The sequence below is a fragment of the Plecotus auritus genome, assembly GCF_963455305.1.
Source record: "Plecotus auritus genome assembly, chromosome: 7".
In the NCBI taxonomy this organism is placed as follows: Eukaryota; Metazoa; Chordata; class Mammalia; order Chiroptera; family Vespertilionidae; genus Plecotus; species Plecotus auritus.
The window spans coordinates 160357024-160374862 of NC_137774.1; positions in this window are offsets into that span (position 1 = coordinate 160357024).

Genomic DNA, 17839 nt, shown 5'->3' on the forward strand with positions numbered 1-17839 from the left:
AACACTGGTAAACAAAATAAAGCTGGCCTTTTTATTCATATTTCATTTCAGTTCATATGGTAAATTAATGAAAATAATTGACTTTCAATGCAAATGTGGAAGAGAAAAAAGTTGATTAGTATCAACATGCTCTTTACAAAACCTTCATTTTGGTCAAACAGTCCAGTTCTTGAAATTCTTAAAATCGTTTTTATTGACACCAATAAAAGGGGAAAGAAAAAGTTTTAACTTTTTTTAGTACACATTTGAAAATAATGCTTACTCAACTACTCTCAACAATAAACCTATCAATCAAATTTAGAGAGAAATAAAGGATTACCCACTCACCTACTAATTGCAGGATTAAGCTAATCTATACAACATAACAATAATGCTGCCGACTGCCACTCTTGCTTTTGTTCCACTACATTTTTTCTTTTGGATACAAGAATCGGCTTCCCTGACATTCTACATGCTTATGAAATACACTTTTTTCCCTACATAGCCTATAACTTTGCAAATAAATTTATACTCAACAAACCATTGTTTTTCCATATTAAAAGCTTTAAAGATAAACTCCTACTATTATTTTAACAAATACTTACTGAGTGCCTGCTTTATGCCTGGCATTATTTGAGTCCTTGAAGAAGAGAAAAAGTACTCAAAGAAATAATGGCTTGAATCTTCCCAATTTGGCAAAAGATGTAAATGTATAGATTCAAAAAGCTGAGTGAAACAGGAACATTATAAACGCAAAGAAATTCATACAAAGACATTTCATAGTCAAATTTCTGAAAACTAAAGACAAAAGTCAGAGGCAGAGCAGTTGGTCAAGCATGGTACAATCTCTGGTCCAACTGCATGTTTCTGCTGTGGCTTTTGTTCTCCTGCATGCTAGGGTTAATAAAAAGATTCAACATTTCTGAGTCTCCAACTTATCTCTACATAGCTCTCTTTTAAAAATAAGAACACTTTTTCTCCCCAAGTTACCAGTAAACCTTCTCGTGTATTGCATTGGTCCAAATTTGGTTATACGGTATATCAATTCTGAACAATCCTTGTGCCAAGACTATCTTCTAGTCACTGGATTTTCCTACCTAGCCTGGATGTTCTAACTCAGTTTTTCTGGCAAAGGGGAGGAAGTCTTGATTAGGTTAAAATAAAGTTCTATCCTGATGTTCTCATGAAGTAAGTCTCTCCCAGTTTTCCAGGAGCCATAGTGGCCTCTGTCAACTCAACATCAATCAAGCCCCATCCTTGTACCAACAGATAAAACCAAGTTAATAAAGTCTGTCTTGAGCTAACCCTCTTCTTTTTCAGGTAACATGTGCAAGTCGATTGGTGTTTCTGTAATTATAATCTCTAGCTTCTAATATCTGGTATCCCCAAAAGTAAGAATTCCAACCCACGTAGAAAAGGTAGCCGTGGGCACACAGGTGACAAAGCCAGTGCTACTTCTTTATTTTTCTGCCGTAATTTAAGAGGATATTTTCAGTGACTTTTTCCTTCCAAGCAGACTTCACCATGCAGATTACCTATGTGTACATTTAGTAAATAAAGTGCCCGAACCTCTCTCTCATGACAACCTATGTCTAGGGAGGCCTCCATTAGCCTGATGTGCTGATGAAGAGGCGAGGAAGCATGACCCGAGGCCTCTGTCTTGGATACACGTATACCCTTCTCACACTATCAGCTTCTCACTATTCAGCAAGAAGGACTTTTTACATGCAAAATCATGTGTGTTCACCCACTTATTGACAAAAGAAGAAACCAAGCCTTGGAGAGATTATGACTTATCTAATATATGATTGGTAAGTTTCAGATTCATAACCATTCAGTACAACTTTAAATTCAGGACTATCTTCACCATACATCTCAGATTTTGATTAACTAATGACATCATTCACCAAGAGAATTTTAATTCAAAATTGTTATCAATATGCCATAAAAGTACATTTGAAATGCAGCCTCTCTATTTTATTTCTTTTTAAACACAAGTAATTCAAAATGGATGTGCCTGTGGCAAGGATGTCACTGACATTCATAGGCATGTGGCTGGAAAAATACTTCCCTGTTTTTATTTAATGTGGTGATTTGTGAATTAACCATCAGAGGGCCCCAAAAATGTGAATTTGTGAAAGCAGTGTAATGAACACTCTCAGCTAATTTTTGCACAGGTCAGATTATGACTTCCCTCTGCATTCCCTTATAGGACAAGGAGATCCTTAGGAACTGCTCTAAAACTGATGTGTCATGTGACTTGGAGGAGTTCATCCAGATTCAAGGTCCTCCAAGAATAATAAATATCTCTGCCACAAGGAAACTCTTTGAACTTGTCAATTAATACCATAATGTCAGTAGTATGGCCTCCCATTGGAGGTCAAGTCTAGTAATTCTTCTGCTATTGAATCACTGTGCTATTTTCAGCATCTTTTGTCAGTTGGACATTTTAAGCATCAAATTACAGACATTTCTCCACCGTAGTGTCACATTAAAGCCACCAGAAATTCCTTTTGCTCCCCAGAGCCTGAAAAGGCTGAATGAATGTGCTTTAAGCAAAAAGTCTCCTTGCTGGGGCACCAGCAAAGGCAAGAGAAACCTTTTTGAAATGGTTACTAATGCACCACTACTTCAACTCATGCTGGCAGGCATAGCATAATAAAAGTATTTTATTATTATATTTAATACAATCCAAAATTACTTTAGAATTTTACACAATGTACAGAGAAATAACACCACTGAGGTGTGTGTGTGATAAAAATGTAACACATAGACACTAGCAAAATAAAATCTGTTTCTCCTTTAGATCTAACCATATTTCTTGATCTATCTTAACAAAATATAGACTAATGACATCCAGGGAAGAATTTAACAGAGCTTTGTGGTGAGCTGTGCAACTTTTTGCCAAAATATTTCACCTGGATTCAGGGTGACAAATTATATTTCTCACAGCCACCCATAGAGTGCAGAAAAAAATACAGCTTCCATAGTAGCCACACTGTTAAAGTTGATAATAAGTGGAAAGGTTCATGAATTCAGTAAATATCACCTGTGATGGAAAAAGCAGCTGGCTTCTGACATTTAAAAGTGTTTAGAGGGGGGTCTGTCAGCAATAACTATTTATTGAGCGCTTACTATGTGCAGACAATGTTCCTGATGGTGGGGATACAGAAGTAAACAGAACAGTGAGTCTACTTGCCCATAAGGACTTTACATCCTGAAGGGTGTGAGGGAAAGAGCCGCTCACATACACAAAAACTACTCAATACACATGATCATTTCAGACACTGCTAAGAGCTAGCCTGAAGTGAGATAATCTTATACAATCACAGCAGAGATGACATCTGAGGTGTGACTGGTATGATAAGAAGGGAAATTCATGATGAGGCAGGAGCTGACAAATATTCCAAGAGAGAAAAGTTCAAAGGCAGGTTCTAAAATGCACATCTAAATTTTTTGTCAATAATTTAATCTCCCCTCACCCTCTCTTTCTCACAGCAACCCTGAGACATGCATTTTATCATCCCTCTTTTACCTGTGAGAGAATGGAAACTAAACAGGGATGTTTGGCAACTTTCCCAAGGTCACATATAAATACAGAGCACAGGATAAATTTAAACATGGTCTTTTAATCTCAAATTCTGTGCAACACATTACCTTTCACAGGTGCCAAAGCTTTAATGAGTTGTTAAGGAACATCTTTAAAAAATTGTAAGACTTCCTTGATAACACTTCATTATTATTATTATCCAGGAAAATAAACATATCCTTTAATAGCCCTATCAAAGAAAAATAAAATAAGAGTGTGGGCTCTTTAAGAAACCAGGTGTTACAGCTGAGTATCTGGGCTAAGCAGGAGTTCCCTGAGTATAAAGTGTAGCTGAGGCGGTTGAGATTTCATTGTACTTATCATGCATTAAAAGACAGTTCAGATTCTCTCTCTCTGCAGAAAAGGGATAATAGTTAAGAAGAGAGGGACAGAAAGAAGCTCAGAGATGTAAATTCCAGATTACAAGAGAGACATCATAAACCCAAAGAAAATGGAACCAAAGGTATTATTTAAAGTTCAGAAACATCTACAAAGATATCAACTGGTAATCAACACTTATACTCCATGTGGCAGAGAAACTGAGGTCTTACTTTTTGTTTACTTTCACCAAGGCTCAAAACCATGGAGATGTGACTGGAAAACAGAAAAAATAAAAATAAAATGAGGGGGAGAAAAAAATGAAACACATAGAAAATTATTGTTCTTACAACAAGGCACTTAACGTATCTGAGGAGTATTATTCCATGGTATCTTTTGGGTTCTATGCAAAAATATTTTTTTCTAACTTGCTTTTTAGACATAAATCTAAGGTGAGCACATAGAAGATAAGTCCTCTCCTTTCTTTTTAAAAAATATTTTTTATTGATTTCAGAGAGGATGGAGGAGGGAGAGAGAGATAAAACATCAATGATGAGAGAGAATCATTGATCAGCTGCCTTCTGCATGCCCCCTACTGGGGATCAAGCCTGCAAACTGGGCATGTGCCCTTGACCAAAATTGAACCCAGGACCCTTCAGTCCTCAGACCGACACTCTGTCCACTAAGCCAAACCAGCTAGGGCAACCCACTCTTTTCAATTAGTCATCTCTGAAGTCAAACCAGTCATATGATTATACCACCCTATTATCCCCTTACCTTCCATGTGGGAGCAGACTGTGATGGTAAGATCATAGTGTCAAAGAGGAATTATAGCTTTTAAAATCTAAAAGAGCCATTTAATTTTAAATTTAAACTATTGAAATAAAAAATTGAAATTTAGTTCCCAGTCACAGTAGACACATTGCAAGAGCTAGTTCATGGCTTTTGTGTTGGGCAGCACAGAATAGAGCATTTCCATATCGCAGAAAGTTCTTGGGGCACAACTAGACCATATGATTTCTGTGCAATGACATAAATCCCACAGTTTCTCTATCCCCAATCTCTCCAAAAACTTGCTTGGCCTCATTCTGGTCTACTTTTGATTTGCCTTCTTTAATCTCTTCGCATTTGTTCTAACACTGTTATTTTACCGATGAGGAAATGCCTGCCTATTTCAGTAAAATCTATCCTTTCATATAATAACTGGTTAATTAGTGCCTATATATTCTAGGCACCGAGTACAGACCAAATTCTGACCCTCATAAAGCTTAAAATCTAATGCAGGGAACAAACAATAAAATGTAAACTTAAAAATGCATATAGCTAGCAAGGAAAATACGTAATTCAGGACAAAGGTACAGAGGAAGGGGATGTGGACAACTCATGACCTGGCTATTATATGAGGAAGAAGTGCAGCAGGCCAACTGTGGAAATAGAAGATAAGAAGGTACTGCAATTGCTCATGTGAGAAGTGATGGAGCTAAGAACACAGTGAGACACTGTCAAATTTGAGATCTACTTTCAAGATAGAATCTATGGTATTTGCTGATGGGCTGCATATGGAGGATGAAAGGAGAAAGGAATCCTAACAAAAACCTGAAATAGATGGACCAGTTCCCACAAAAAGATTTCCCTAGATAAGAGAGACCTCATGCTTCCTTGCACTTTTCTTTTTTGTTTCCCCTATATCTCCTTTATCTGATGATCTTCCCAAGTCCCTTCATAGTGTTGGTACTTTAAAAAATCTAGAATTTCTACACTTTGAATATGCTGAAATAGAAAGTCACAGTACTAAGAGCTATAGGGGAGAGGTGTAAACGTACTTTTCATTATTTATTGCTACAAAGATGACACTGTCTTTTTAAGTTTGTGCCCTAGTTTCTCATATCCACCAGTAGATTTAACATGCCCCATCACTCTTATTTTTATGTAAAAATATGAATATTTTATTCTCTTAAGCAATAAAATAAATGCTAATAAAGAGAAAAGGAATTAATTTCTCAAGAACATTAGGAGGATGGCTGTACAATTTTAGAGTTTCAAATTTAATAACAAAGTGCTGTAGTCTGTGAAGTCACAGCATGGATATTAGCTCTTGCAGGGAGAGACTGACTTATAGCACATACCTCCCTGAACCAGGAAAAGACCCACAAGTTGAACAAGGTAATGCACAGATTTTATGGGCCTTGATTCACTCAACATACTGTCTTAGGCTAACTCTGTGTGTCACCAAACAAACAAAACTCAACTAGGTCATACTTAACACTGAACAATACAGTTTTTTCATCTCTGGTTTCAATAGCTAACCCAGATTGTTTTGTGACTAACTGGCAACTGATGATACCATCTTTTGCCCTCGGCAAAATGATAAGATTTCATTTTGGAATCTGCTTACTTTCACTTCATGCCCCTTTCTTTTATCTCTCCCACCCACTCCCTGTACACAAGGTTCTATCTTAAGTGTGCATTTCTCATTGGGACTAGGATCACCCATGGATAGTTAAGATCCATGGGAAGAAATAGCCCACAGAGCTTGAGTTTCTCCCATCACTCATCCTTGATGTTACCAGAAGGGTAATCTTAGCAGATGACTAAAAGCATGACACCCTCCATGTTATAAGAAACATGTGCACTCATCCAATCTCTGTAATAATTCCTGTGTGTTTTATATGAAAACATAATTTCACCCAATAGCAAGAGAACACATTTTTCCTCACTTTCATATTATATCACTTTGGAAAAATAATGTTAGACTGCCTCTTATGATCAATTCTGATAGTTTCAAGATGAAACTTTTCTGGGAGGTGGTGGGAGGGGGAGAGAGAGAGAGAGAAAGAGAGAGAGAGAGAGAGAGAGAGAGAGAGAGAGAGAGAGAGAGAGAGAGAGAGAGAAGAAGGAGGAGGAGGAGGAGGAAGAGGAGGAGGAGGAGGAGGAGGAGGAGGAGGAGGGGGAGGAGGGAGAGGAAGAAGAGTGGTGAGATAGAGTGGAGAATATGAAAGAACAAGGTTGGAACACTGAAATAGAAAGGGGAACAATGACTCCAGATTTGGCCTTAAAAGAGCCAGTGGTGAGACTTCCCTCCCAATCAGCTGAAATTTTGCCAGTTCTGGACTTATGTACATTATATATGTTTGATTCTATGATATAGTTATGGACAAGTTGCTCAAGCACAAAGAGATCAGGTAGCATACATAAAGCCACATAGTTGGGCGGGGGGAAGGGGGGGTGGGGGTCGGCAGAATATAAACAACATCACAAGCCTCCTGGCTGCCAGACTTAGGTTTCAAAGGCACTCGCAGAGACCTAGAACTATTGCAGAGGGGTGGCCTCAAAGACAACTGCCTTCACATCATTGCCAGAAAGGGCTCCTCATACTACATGCATCCTTCTTTTTAAACCAATTCTTCCGAAGAGTATAACTTACTCCCTTAATTTTTACTATCAATATTGATGGTGAGTAATTTTAAGTTTCCTTTAAGGAACACATACAATATCAGGCATGGAGACACAAAGATTAATAAGCCACCTCAAACTCTCCAATTTCAAACACCTTCTGTGATTCAATTGTTTTCCACGTGTCCATCAATGGACACCCCAAAGAGACCAGATTTTCCACACTTACTTCCGTCTCATTGTCCTCCAATCTACCCTTCCCACAAGGTTAGCTCCAATATGCAATTTTTCTTTGCTGTATATTAAAACCCTTTTCTGCTTATTATTTCTTACATTTCCATTTCTCTCTTCTGCCACTTTTTCACATGAACCTAAAACTCTTATGTTTCTTATCCTTACCCCACACCTTCCCACAGCCCTAATATTGCACAGTCTCTTCCTTTTGCCCATAGAGCCATTCTACACAGGAGTGTCCTTACAAAATTTCATTCATACTTCAAGATTCAGGCCAAATTTCATGACTCAACTGACCTTTCTTTATACTTCCACTAATATTTAACGTGTTTACTTATCACATCCTATCTAATAAAGAGGGAATATGCTAATTGACTGCCATGCCCTCAAAGATGGCAGTGCCCACAGCCACAAGATGGCGGCACCCAGTCCCCTCAGCTCCACTGGGGTGGCAGGTGCACAGCATGGCCAGGCCAGCCCCCAGGCGGGTCCAGCTGCTCCACGCGCCTGCCTCTGGAGTCCCCCAGTCCCCTCATCCCCCCAGCTGCCCAGGGCCAGCCCGAGGCACAGGCAAGCCTCAGATGGTGGCTGCCCAGCCTCCCAGGGCCACCTGAGGATCAGATATCCAGGGCCAGCTGAGGCTTGCACTGCTGGCAGTGGCAGCAGCAGAGGTGTGAAGGGGGCGTCAACTTCCCCTGATGGCCAGGTCGCCTCCTGCCCATGAACGCTCCCGGACTGTGAGAGGAGGCAGGCCGGGCTGAGGGACCCCCCCTCCAGTGCATGAATTTTCATGCCCCAGGCCTCTAGTTATATTATAATTAGCAACTTATATGTCTGCCTTTTCCACTATATAATGACCCCCTCAGGGAAAGAAATGGATCTTAGTTCATCTTCAATGCCTACACTTACAGTCTAGCACTTTGTAGATATTCAACAGATTTCTGTAAATGAAAGACTGTACTGTGTCAATTGATAACACTATTTATTGAGTTCTATAATTACCATTATAAACATTCTTCACAACTTAATTAATCTCATTCTCTTAATAAGCTCATGAAGTAGAAGCTATTACTATCCCCATACAGCAGATAAAGAAACTGAAGAACAGAGTTAGATAAATTACCCAAGATCATAAAGCTAGAAAATGGAAAGGATGGGATTTGAACCCAGGTGGTCTTAACCATTGGGCAAAATACTGACTGAAGATTAGGGATCAGTAGCCTTTTTTCTTTTAGGCCACATAGTAAATAGTTTTTATTGTGGACCTACCATAACTAATCAACTTTACAATTGTAGCAGGAAAGCAGCTAGAAACAATATATAAATGAATGAGTGTGGCTGTATTTTGATAAAATTTTATTTATAAAAGTGGACAATGACCTGATTTGACCTAAGACACATGGTTTCCTGGAACTTAGTGTAGACTCTGTCTTATATATCACAATATTGTGCACATTCAAGCACTTTAGTACTAAAAATAGATCCATGGGGTAAATCATGGAAAAGTAAGAGGCATTCCTTATTAGCAGCAGAGGAAAAATGATTACTGGGACAGCTGAAGAATGGCAATGGTCACAATAAGCTATGATACTGCTGTTTATGTTTCCTATCCTTACCCCACAGGCTTATTTCCGGGGTGTTAAATTAACCTATTATAGCGGCTAAGACTATCCTGGAATTCTTCATAACATGATTGCAGTGGCTGCTGATACTGCTCTTAGCAAATCAAACCCCATCTCTTCCATCAATACCACAGTAAAGATCTTTTCTGAAATTTCGTCTTGGGTTTAGTGATTGGTGTGGTTAAGGAGAGGGCTCCAGGATGACTGTGCTGCCAAGCATTTGATGGCTATGTGCCTAGGAGATAAATTAGAATGGTTGCCAAGAAAATGTCTCAATCTATTTTCTATCCACTCAGCAAAGACTTCTCTGGATGCTATCATGAGTCATGCCACATGCAAACATTCTGACCAGGCTGGCTGGGGCCCTAAGTCCACTGTTATAAAACAAAGTAAATGTAAAATGTATGTAATAGCAGCATTGCAAGAGGTCTCCATTTGCTTGGCTGGGGAAAGGGTGTGGCTGTTGGTGGTATCCCTAACATTAGATTTTCAGAACCCTGAGGAATCAACTCTGATATCTCTTCGTAATTTTTGTGCTGTACCCACCAAATGATTAGTGCCTTTTGCATAATGTTTGAGTGAATCTGTCCTACTTCCTACTTCTAGAGCTGTGCTGTCTGTTGACACTGCTCATTCTGCAGATTCTGGACAGCTCCTGCTAGTTTATTCTTGATGCCAAGTCCCTGCCTGTCCTCTGTTGGATCCAATAGGTTTCCTTTAAGAAGCTATCACTGGATTCAAGGATTTCTACACTGAGTGGCCAGATCATTATGATCTCTGAACGCATAATAATCTGGCCACTCAGTGTATGTATATACATATTAGAGGCCCGGTGCATGAATTCATGCATGGGTGGGGTCCGGCCAGCCTGGCCAGGGGGGTGGTTGGCCGGCCTGCCTGCTGGTCGAACTCCTGGTCGAGGGGACAATTTGCATATTAGCCTTTTATTATATAGGATATACACTGAGTGGCCAGATTATTATGCATTCAGAGATCATAATAATCTGGCAACTCAGTGTATATTAATCACCTACTTGCCTCTCTGCATTTGCAGATTTAGTTCCAGAACTGATTGAATCCACCTGTAGCACACCTTGTCCCTCCTCACTTTGTCTCAGTCTCCTTGATCAACCAACCTTGCTATGACTTTCTGCTACCCACTTACTTGCTCTTCCAATTTGACATACAATCCTTTCTAACTGAACTCTTAGCTTTTACACTAGCTTTTCTTACTTGGCTTTTGTCTTTTCTTCTGGTTTTGGTATTTTTATAACTATTGTGACACCATGCTCTCATCTCAACTTATACCCTCCCCTTGCAGCAGGCTTCCCTGGGAGGGGGCAGTTTTCCATCCATCAGGTCTGGACATGAGAAAAGAACCTGTACACACCCTCTGCATTGTCCCCTCAGCCTCTTATCTTTTAGGTGTGATCTAGTTCCCCTTGGCCACATGCTCCTATATCTTCACATTTTCTGTGCTTTACAACCCTCTATGTAGATGAAGGACTCTTCAAAGAGCCTTTGTAATCATATATTTTTTTAATTTTCTGTCTAAATTCTGACCAACAACAACAAAAAATAGTCAAATAGCCCAGTTCACTAAATATGGGTGTCCCAAAAAATGTATACACAAATTTTGAACAATTATAATGGCAATGTTTATTAAAATACATTTCATTTTCAAAATTGTGTGTATTTTGGGGGGACACCCTGTATTTAAGAAAACCATTGGCTCAATTTGTTCAATTAAGAGTTAAATATATATTTTTTAATGGTTGTTGTTTTTTAATATATTTTTATTGATTTCAGAAAGGAAGGGCGAGCGAGAGAGAGATAGAAACATCAATGATGAGAAAGAATCATTCATTGGCTGCCTCTTGCACGCCGCCTACTAGGGATCAAGTCTGCAACCCAGGCATGTGACCTGACTGGGAATCAAATCGTGAGTGAGCTGTACAGGTCAAACTATCTTACTATTTGCTATCAGTCACTGTTTGCCTATAGGAGATAGAAAAAAAATTGTTTTTTTCTTTACATATTTTTCTGTTATCAACACAGGTAAAGTGGGTTTAATGGCCCATTACAAGAGATTATTCAGTTACTTGCTAGTACATTATGCCAAAGTCCAAATTTTATACCCTTTAAAATGAACCCAAATATGGATTTTCCAGATTTTATTTATTTGTTTTATTTATTTTTTACTTGTAACACAATCCAAATCAGATGAGAATATATTTGTTCTCAGTTGATTCTCAAATCACAATTATCAAATATTGTGTTTCTTTCTGCATTGTTCAAAGGCTGCAACAGTGATTTGAAAGAGACAAAAGATATCTAATGAACACTGCCATTTCTCTGGGGGAAAGTTCTACCCATCTAACAGCTATTTTAAGATGTTGAAGATGCATTACCACAGGCTGCAATTACTCCGTGAATCCCAATTTGAAATGAAGTCTCATCTCTCAAGGGTGTAATCCTAGGGCCCCATTTCCTTTTTCAGGCAAAGTAAACCATCTCTTTGACTATTAAGACCACTACAGGCAATCTCAGACAATACAAAATCCTCTTCATCATTAAGTAAATAAAATTATCTTTAAAAATAGGCAGTTTGAAATTCTCAAAAATAATAACCTACAAGTGATAATAAGAGCAAATCAGCCACAAATAATCACTAATTGTGGTCAAATGTTGAATAAAGATCACATTTACTAGTGGAGATTCTTTAAGCATTATATCAATGTAGTACTGAAAGAAATGTTATAGAAATATATCTCTAATTATTAGAACTTTGAATGAGCTTTTATAAATTAATAGTGCCATGTCTTCATGCAATAGTTATTATTTACTGTGTTGGTCTTCTTCCAAAATTAATTTCCCCAATGCCTTAAGGCCTTTTTCAATTAAAAAGGCAAAAGCTCCAGACCTGAAATGCCCTCTCCATTTTTTCTTCCTTATCCCCTTCAAAGGATTCTACAGGCAACCCTGGTCTGTCCAACCACATTACACTAATAGGCTCAGAGGGCATGTATATTGAGTGCAATCTGGAATTTTGTTGATTATGTTTCTAAGTTAAATAACAAACTCACAGAAAATTATCTCCTCTATTTAAATTTCATTTTTTTTTCTTCTGTCTCTTCAACTGTAACAAAATTTAATCAATTTTGTTAACGGGAAAAACTAAGCAATAGCTCTCAAAAATAATTTATTAATAATAATCACCTTGAGCCCTAGCCAGTTTGGCTCAGTGGATAGAGCATCAGCCTGCAGACCAAAGGGTCCCAGGTTTGATTCCAGTCAAGGACATGTACCTCAGTTGCAGGTTTCTCATCAGACCAGGCCCTGGTAGGGGCTTGTGCAGGAGGCAACCAATCAATGTGTTTCTCTCACATTGATGTTTCTGTCTCTTTCTCCCTCTCCCTGTCTTTCCCTCTCTCTTCCACTCTCCCTAAAAATCAATGAAAAAAAAATATCCTCAGGCAAGGATAATAACAAAAAATAATAATAATAATCACTTTGCCCTGCTGGCATGGCTCAGTGATTTGAGTTCTACCTATGAGCCACAAGGTCATGGTTTGGTTCCCAATCAGGGCACATTCCCTGGTTGTGGGCTTGATCCCCAGTTTGAGGAGTGCAGGAGACAGCCTGTTGGTGATTCCCTCTCATCATTGATGTTTCTGTCTCTTTCTCCCTCTCCCTTCCTCTCTAAAATCAATAAAAATAAAAAATCACCTTAACAAAAGTGATTTAACTGACCTGCATATAGACAGATGTTTTACCTGTGTCTTCTGATTGTGAACATTTATTCATTTGAATCTCTTCATGTTCCCTCAGCCCTTTATGTCATTTCTGGAATGATAACATTTTTCAGTCCCACAGCCACTACTTGAGGTCAGCTGACCATGCTCTTTCACCTGTGTTACTGCACCCTTTCTAACTGGCCTCCCAAGTCCTAGTCTTGCCCCCTATTCCCACCTGGTAACCCATTCTCTACACTTCAGTCCTGATGAGAACTTCAAACTCTAACCAATTTATTGAGCCTTTCAAGTTCTAGTCCCTACTCATGCTGGCAGCCTTATCACCCCTTACTTCCTGCTTATTGTAGCACATGTCATGTTCTCTTCCCCTGTAGGTTTGCAGACATTGTGCTTCAGTGTGCCTAAATACCTTGCCTCTTCCCATTTCTTCATCAAACACCCTCGAGGTTTCAGCATAATTTTTATTTCCTATATTATGTTTTTCTAGGCCTCTACTCTAAGAAGTATTAGAGACATATTTTTCTTCCATAGTATTTTTCATATTTTATATCATACTAGTGGCCCGGTGCACGGATCGTGCACATTGAAAGGAAATTAATTAGAAGAAATATTTTAATATTGCTATTTGCCCTTTCTCTATAATAGAAGTGTCAGAGATGAAAGAAAATTAGTAAAATGTATATGAAAATAATATATCAATTGATTAATAAATAAATAATAACAACATGATATAACAACCACAAAGACATGATATAAAAACAACAAAAACATGATATAAAACAACAAAAATATGATATAAAAACAACATTGATAAAAACAATGACTAATAAATTGATTAAACTTATTCTAATATCTCCCTGTATACCACATTAAGAGTAAAAACATTTTCAGAGTGCTTGACTACTTTCCCTTGTGATGAAGTATTTACAACTTTAACTTTAATGTCACATGCTACATAGTAAATGAGGATGCAATTATTGAACATAGTTGTGGTGGAATGATTGTTACATGTCAGTTTTGCCTATCACTAAATTTCTCTGATGTTCATATTCTATCGACGATGACGGCGCTTTCTTTCAGCTTCAGAATGTCAACAAAACAACTAAATTCACGATCAACAATGACAGATCAAAACACACAAGTGCAACTGGCATTAGCAAAAGCTTTATATGTATCATGTATCGCGTATACGCGAGTCAATGTTCATTTTTAAATTGCCAGTGCGCATCATATGTACCAGCTGGTCGGTCAGTTGGTCGGTCAGACAGACAGATGGTCGGTCACTTAACCTTTTACATGTGTAGATGATTAATATTCTCTTCACCACATGAGGACAGGGCCATAACTGCCTTGCACACCATTTTATAACCAATAAACAACTTAATGTTTACAGAATGGGATGACTGATTAATTAGTTGGGTGCAAGGATGGATGGATGGATGGATAGATGGATGAATGAGTAGATATTTTAATGTGTGGAGTTAGGATGGCTACCTGAGAAAAGATCAGAGACAAAGGAATTTGCAATCCCATTGCTAGCATCAATAGTTATCCATGATCTTGCTTTCCACAGTCAACTGTGGTCTGAAAATATTAAATGAAATATTCCAGAAAAAAACAAGTCACAAATTTTAAATTATGCAACATTCTGAGTAGCATGAATTTCTTGCAGTTTTTCTTCCTTCCACCCAGAACATGAATCATTCATTTGTCCAGCATCTCTACACTGTATAAGTCACCTGCCCACTAGTCACTTAGTATCTGTCTCAGTTATCAGATCAATTGTCATGGTATCACAGCACTTGTGTTCAAGTGATCCTTATTTTACTGAATAATGACCTCAAAGCACAGGAGTCTTGGTACCCACAATTTGAATAAGCCAAAGTGTCTGTTATATATTGTCAGAAGGTCATAATGTCTAAAGCATTAATCTCACTTCATGTCCTCACATAGACATTTTATTATCTTACATCATCCATTGCAATAAGGGTGAGATCAATTCAATAATATATTTGGAGAGAGAGAAAGGCCATAACTTGTATTACAGTATATTGTCATAATTGTTTTATTTTATTATTAATTATCATTGTTAATTTCTTACTGTGACTAATTTATAAATTAAATTTTATAATAGGTATGTATGTATAGAACAAAACATAGCATATATAGGGTTTGGCACTATCTGCAGTTTCAGGCATCCACTAAGGGTCTTGGAACAGATCTACTATGTGTACAGGGGACTTCTATATGGATAAATACTTGATTATTTTCCAATTTAGAAGTTGTTCATATCATTGGCAAACTAATATAATTCTTATATAGATATTAGTTAATATTTCCATTTATTTTAATGGGTAAGTCAAAATGGGGAAAAAATAGGATATGTGACAACTTCACTCATTCATAAATGATGTGAGGACCTATTTGCTGAAACATAATAGTACTGTCACAATATCTCCTCAATTTTTTGTGCTATTCCTAACGTGATGACTATAGACTTGATACCCATTTAAGTTAAATATGTATTAACATTTTCTCTATTACCTTCTTATGTCTAGGTAATCAACAAAGTAATAAATCTAATCTTGGTGGAGTAGGGTGTAGGAGGAGCATTTGCCAATTTCTATGGTGTAAATATTCCTATCATGACCAATAGCAGTCTTTGCTTCCTATTTTTATCTCATCACCAACTCAGCATAACAAAGGCCACTCTTTTTGTATTAACTGACATTGGAGGAAGCTCATATAAATATTAATTAGGCACTTTATATATATTGCTCCCATTTGGTACTAACATCAATGTGTCATATTGAAAAAGAAAGGAAGCACTGAAGTTTCTCACTTCTTATTCTTTGGACTCAACCACTGTTAGTAAATACTATAGTAATTGCTGCAGTGGTCAGCCCAGACCTGCCCTCTGCAGGATTGAAGTATTCATTCCTCCAGCTACTGAAGGCACTGGTAGCCAAAGGCTCTCAGCTGAGTCTCTCTCCAGTCATTGTCCTTATCTGAACAAAGCTACCTAGTCCAAGACCATTCTTCTTCCCTTATGATAGCCTGTAGAAAACAACAGGTCATTTCAGAGGCATGTGGACACAGTGCCCTTTCTTTGATTTAGGTCCTAAATCTAAATTTTAGGACAACTCTGTAGGGCCATTCCAGCTCCAGTGCTCTCCAAGGGATCTACTGAGGTTTCTGATGCAACTGTACTAGCCTTCAACTTTTCTCTCTGCCCAGTTCTGCTTTCTTAACTCCTCGTATGCACACAAAACTATACCTCAAGTTCTATTCCATCAGGATCTCAGCATATAACAGCCCTCAGTATTGTGTAATGCTTATCAATGCATAAATCTTAATATAACCTCATGCCAAAGGAGGTATGATATATCAAAATAAAAATCTGGAGCATAACATGAGTAAATAGAACAGATAATCAATTGCAATAATATTAACAATTGATTTAATAGGACCATCTCAGCTCTAAAATTGTGATTTTAAATGCATCTTTATAAAAATAAAACTATATATTAGCTCAAATAGTAGATCGCTCTTATAACAATGGATTGATTTGGTGTTCCAATAGAAGTATTTCAGTGTGTTGTGTTTAAGTCAAGGCCTGCGTGAGACAGAATATTCTAATCCAAATAATAGTGTTATACTGAGAGTATTTAGTCATTTGCATTATTATGTAATATCTGGAAGTCTGAGGTGAGTGAAATTGGCCATACATATGAGAACTAGTTTAGCTAACATTAACAATCATTAATGAATGAAAATGACCTTACTATCTAAAAAGGAAGGGCATCCTATATAATAAAAGTCTAATATGCAAATCAACCGAACAGTGAAATGACCAGTCGCTATGATGCGCACTGACCACCAGGGGGCAGATGCTCAATGCAGGAGCTGGCCCCTGGTGGTCAGTGCACTCCTGCAGGGAGAGTGCCACTCAGCCAGAAGCCAGGATCACAGCTGGCGAGTATAGCAACAGTGGTGGGAGTCTCTCCTGCCTTCGTGGCAGCGCTAAAGATGTCTGACTGCTGTCAGTCAGACATCCCCTGAGGACTCCCGGACTGCGAGAGGGCACAGGCTGGGCTGAGGTACCCCCCCTCCACCCCAAATGCACAAATTTCATGCACCAGGCCTCTAGTATTTAATGACTCCCAGTTAGCTAACTACCATCTTAAACAATTACACAAAGACAGCTCCAGACACAGAAAATACGAGGCATGGTTGAACAATTAATTATCAATCTCAGGTGAAAAGCATGTGATGTCGCATGTTTCCTTTATTTAAATATGTTTTCAATTCCATGAAATGAAAAGACAAAGCTAGAAAGCATTCTCTTGAAATTCCACCCCAATTAGCCATATGAATGGCTAAATAACCACATGCTATAAAGCAATTAAACCTATTGTATTTACAAAAGCACTTAACACATGGAAAAGCAGAGGACAAGTGACCCAAAACCAAATAATTTTTGCCATGACCAACTAGATTTGCACTCTTTGGGCATCAACCGATGGCAATTAAAAATTTAGATACATGTAGATTACTTAATTCATATTCACCCGGATCAAAAATGGTCAAAGGGAATGCATGGAATTTTTACAAATGTGAGAATTTGCATTATGAGACCAGATGCAAAATATTAATATACCAAAGTAAATTTAAGATATCATAAGAGTAATTTCAAACAAAGTCTCAATTATTTTTTTCACCCTTGGCAAATTATAAAAATATGCTCTTTCAAACTGTGCTTGACAGGTTTCTAAGATATCTGAATGATTTCTTTTTTTGGTTCACAAAAACAGTTTTATTAACCCAGTAAGTGAAGACCCAATCTCTTTGCACCCCCAAACTTCTGAAAGAATGGGTCTGGGTAAGGGAGAAACCTGGGGAGGGGGGTAGAAATGTCCCCTATCTCTCAACATAGAGAAATGAAGGAA